This window comes from Schistocerca piceifrons, unplaced genomic scaffold (genome assembly GCF_021461385.2).
Source record: "Schistocerca piceifrons isolate TAMUIC-IGC-003096 unplaced genomic scaffold, iqSchPice1.1 HiC_scaffold_340, whole genome shotgun sequence".
Classification (NCBI taxonomy): Eukaryota; Metazoa; Arthropoda; class Insecta; order Orthoptera; family Acrididae; genus Schistocerca; species Schistocerca piceifrons.
This window is the reverse complement of record NW_025728560.1, coordinates 25001-30000: the sequence shown is the minus strand read 5'-3', so window position 1 is coordinate 30000 and position 5000 is coordinate 25001. Positions and strand designations below refer to the sequence as shown.

Below are 5000 nucleotides of genomic sequence, written 5' to 3'. Positions count from 1 at the left end.
CTCTAAATGATCAAGTTTGGTCATCTTTCCGGTAGCATCGGCAACGACAGAGTCAATGCCGCGTACCAGTCCGAAGACCTCACTAAATCATTCAATCGGTAGTAGCGACGGGCGGTGTGTACAAAGGGCAGGGACGTAATCAACGCGAGCTTATGACTCGCGCTTACTGGGAATTCCTCGTTCATGGGGAACAATTGCAAGCCCCAATCCCTAGCACGAAGGAGGTTCAGCGGGTTACCCCGACCTTTCGGCCTAGGAAGACACGCTGATTCCTTCAGTGTAGCGCGCGTGCGGCCCAGAACATCTAAGGGCATCACAGACCTGTTATTGCTCAATCTCGTGCGGCTAGAAGCCGCCTGTCCCTCTAAGAAGAAAAGTAATCGCTGACAGCACGAAGGATGTCACGCGACTAGTTAGCAGGCTAGAGTCTCGTTCGTTATCGGAATTAACCAGACAAATCGCTCCACCAACTAAGAACGGCCATGCACCACCACCCACCGAATCAAGAAAGAGCTATCAATCTGTCAATCCTTCCGGTGTCCGGGCCTGGTGAGGTTTCCCGTGTTGAGTCAAATTAAGCCGCAGGCTCCACTCCTGGTGGTGCCCTTCCGTCAATTCCTTTAAGTTTCAGCTTTGCAACCATACTTCCCCCGGAACCCAAAAGCTTTGGTTTCCCGGAGGCTGCCCGCCGAGTCATCGGAGGAACTGCGGCGGATCGCTGGCTGGCATCGTTTATGGTTAGAACTAGGGCGGTATCTGATCGCCTTCGAACCTCTAACTTTCGTTCTTGATTAATGAAAACATACTTGGCAAATGCTTTCGCTTCTGTTCGTCTTGCGACGATCCAAGAATTTCACCTCTAACGTCGCAATACGAATGCCCCCGCCTGTCCCTATTAATCATTACCTCGGGTTCCGAAAACCAACAAAATAGAACCGAGGTCCTATTCCATTATTCCATGCACACAGTATTCAGGCGGGCTTGCCTGCTTTAAGCACTCTAATTTGTTCAAAGTAAACGTGCCGGCCCACCGAGACACTCAATAAAGAGCACCCTGGTAGGATTTCAACGGGGTCCGCCTCGGGACGCACGAGCACGCACGGGGCGGTCGCACGCCTTCGGCTCGCCCCACCGGCAGGACGTCCCACGATACATGCCAGTTAAACACCGACGGGCGGTGAACCAACAGCGTGGGACACAAATCCAACTACGAGCTTTTTAACCGCAACAACTTTAATATACGCTATTGGAGCTGGAATTACCGCGGCTGCTGGCACCAGACTTGCCCTCCAATAGATACTCGTTAAAGGATTTAAAGTGTACTCATTCCGATTACGGGGCCTCGGATGAGTCCCGTATCGTTATTTTTCGTCACTACCTCCCCGTGCCGGGAGTGGGTAATTTGCGCGCCTGCTGCCTTCCTTGGATGTGGTAGCCGTTTCTCAGGCTCCCTCTCCGGAATCGAACCCTGATTCCCCGTTACCCGTTACAACCATGGTAGGCGCAGAACCTACCATCGACAGTTGATAAGGCAGACATTTGAAAGATGCGTCGCCGGTACGAGGACCGTGCGATCAGCCCAAAGTTATTCAGAGTCACCAAGGCAAACGGACCGGACGAGCCGACCGATTGGTTTTGATCTAATAAAAGCGTCCCTTCCATCTCTGGTCGGGACTCTGTTTGCATGTATTAGCTCTAGAATTACCACAGTTATCCAAGTAACGTGGGTACGATCTAAGGAACCATAACTGATTTAATGAGCCATTCGCGGTTTCACCTTAATGCGGCTTGTACTGAGACATGCATGGCTTAATCTTTGAGACAAGCATATGACTACTGGCAGGATCAACCAGGGAGCTGCGTCAACTAGAGCTGAGCAGCCGGCCGCCCGGGAGTGTGTCCCGGGGGCCCGCGCGAACACGCAAGCGTCCGCTCAATCATTCTGCAAACAGGAGGAGGCTGAGCTCCCCTGCACAATACACCTCGAAACCCTCTCAGGTCCCGGCGGCGCGCAGCGCCGTCCCAAGTACTTGGTCGGGTTCGAGAGAGGCGCAATCGCCCGGAGTTAGGCGAGTAGACGCTTTCGGTGCGACCACCCGTGCTCCCAACTGAGCTTGCCGCTGCCGACAGAGGCCCGGGAGCGTGCTGTCGTGGCATTGCCGGCGGGAGACAACACGCGCCACCTACGGTGACCGGCAGCTCCAACGCCAGCGCCACAGAAGGACAAAAGCCCCACTTGGGTGCCGAAGCGAACTCTCCCAGCACAGCGCACACGCCAACACATCCGCACAGCTGCGATACAAACCACCAGCGAGAACCGCTGGGGCGACCGAGCAGCAGACGGCGTCGCGGCGCCGAGCGCCGGGCGGCGGCGCATCCTCAACGCACACAGTCCTCAATCGGACCAGCACACTGCAGATGTCCACCGCGCTTCGCACCGGGCCCGCGAGGACCTACTTTGGCCGCACGGCGCCGCGCGCAGGGTGCGCCGGCGCGCAGCTGCGACGCCTGCCGCGTCCGTCGGCCGGCGCGCCTGCCACTGGCCGCCCCCACCAGCCGGCTGTAGCGCGTGCGCCCACGCACCGCGCGGCCAGCACGCCGGGAGGCGCCCCCTCACCGGCCGGGGACGGTCCCACCCAGCCACCGCCGCGTATCGCTTCACACCCAGATGCCGTTCAGTTTCGTCGGCATGGTGGGTATCGCTGGAACAACCGGTTAGTACCTCAACCTATCGTCGCCATCACCGATTCACCCCTAGCGAGAACAACCGCACCACAACGGGTTACCATTTCTTCATTTGCGTAACTTCACCAGAAAACGTAGGCGTCCATCGCCATTTGCAACTTCAACCATTATTGCATGCCTGTGTCAGGTGTCACGCCACACTACGTCTGCCCACATACACGCAACAAAATGTGCACGCCTAGACAATACGTGGAAGGTGGCCCCCGTACGTATGCGATGTCCATTGCTCGAACGACTGTCAACCGGCTTCTGTAGCATGTCGCAGATATGGAACGCGCTGCACCATGCCATCACGGTGTGTGAGGAGAGACGACTAGGTCCGAATACATCAACAGACAGCTCATGCTGATCGCCATCCACGGCGTCCGTTCCTCCCACACGTCTCTATGGCGTACCACACTGCAATCCAGCTCTCATAGGGAGACGACACGTAGCTGCGTGCACAATATTTGCACTGTATGGTCCGCCGTTTTTGGGCGCAGTCGTTGTACGGTCACACATGTGCCACGATGTATCATTCAGTACATAAGGACGAATGTGCAGTACAGATTGTGGTTCACGCGTACGACATCAGCGGACAGTTGACACAGGCCGCACCACAACGTAGCCTGCGTACGTCGCATGCGAAGGGCATTGAACATGCAAACTTGTCACCAACCACCTTGCGAAGGCAGGGGGCAAGGTGGGGACGTGGGGAGAGGTGGGGGGGGGGGGGGGGGGCGGCATGTACGCCCTGCTGCCATCCACATTACAGTGTACAGCAGGAGCATGTGGAAAGTCAGCAAGACTTGCAAGGTGTTTAACATGAAGCGATACACAGGGGAGCGGGCAGTGCGAGTAGCGAACTATATTGCGAGGGTTGCGGGTGGGCAACACTACACTAATTGAACGAGTCGTATAACAATTACAGAGCAGGTTTAGGCGACAACGTGGGTTACGATAGGCGACAACGTGGGTTACGTTAGGGGACAACGTGGGTTACGTTAGGGGACAACGTGGGTTACGTTAGGGGACAACGTGGGTTACGTTAGGGGACAACGTGGGTTACGTTAGGGGACAACGTGGGTTACGTTAGGGGACAACGTGGGTTACGTTAGGGGACAACGTGGGTTAGGTTAAGGCACAACATGGGTTAGGTTAAGGCACAACATGGGTTAGGTTAAGGCACAACATGGGTTAGGTTAAGGCACAACATGGGTTAGGTTAAGGCACAACATGGGTTAGGTTACGGCACAACATGGGTTAGGTTAAGGCACAACATGGGTTAGGTTAGGGGACAACATGGGTTAGGTTAGGGGACAACATGGGTTAGGTTAAGGCACAACATGGGTTAGGTTAAGGCACAACATGGGTTAGGTTAGGGGACAACATGGGTTAGGTTAGGGCACAACATGGGTTAGGTTAGGGGACAACATGGGTTAGGTTAGGGGACAACATGGGTTAGGTTAGGGGACAACATGGGTTAGGTTAGGGGACAACATGGGTTAGGTTAGGGGACAACATGGGTTAGGTTAGGGGACAACATGGGTTAGGTTAGGGGACAACATGGGTTAGGTTAGGGGACAACATGGGTTAGGTTAAGGCACAACATGGGTTAGGTTAGGGGACAACATGGGTTAGGTTAGGGGACAACATGGGTTAGGTTAGGGGACAACATGGGTTAGGTTAGGGGACAACATGGGTTAGGTTAGGGGACAACATGGGTTAGGTTAAGGCACAACATGGGTTAGGTTAGGGCACAACATGGGTTAGGTTAGGGCACAACATGGGTTAGGTTAGGGCACAACATGGGTTAGGTTAGGGGACAACATGGGTTAGGTTAGGGGACAACATGGGTTAGGTTAGGGGACAACATGGGTTAGGTTAGGGGACAACATGGGTTAGGTTAGGGGACAACATGGGTTAGGTTAGGGGACAACATGGGTTAGGTTAGGGGACAACATGGGTTAGGTTAGGGGACAACATGGGTTAGGTTAGGGGACAACATGGGTTAGGTTAGGGGACAACATGGGTTAGGTTAAGGCACAACATGGGTTAGGTTAAGGCACAACATGGGTTAGGTTAGGGGACAACATGGGTTAGGTTAGGGGACAACATGGGTTAGGTTAGGGGACAACATGGGTTAGGTTAAGGCACAACATGGGTTAGGTTAGGGGACAACATGGGTTAGGTTAAGGCACAACATGGGTTAGGTTAGGGGACAACATGGGTTAGGTTAGGGGACAACATGGGTTAGGTTAAGGCACAACATGGGT

General features: G+C 54.6%; 1 non-coding gene across 1 annotated transcript in view; it reads right to left on the bottom strand.

The window, feature by feature from the left end:
- The window catches only part of LOC124745930, a 1909-nt gene extending 53 nt beyond the window's left edge, over nt 1-1856 (bottom strand). Inside the window, exon 1 of the ribosomal RNA XR_007011226.1 lies at nt 1-1856. This exon is cut by the window's left edge and continues 53 nt beyond it. This is a non-coding gene — a ribosomal RNA (small subunit ribosomal RNA).
- Nucleotides 1857-5000: the final 3144 nt, after the last annotated feature.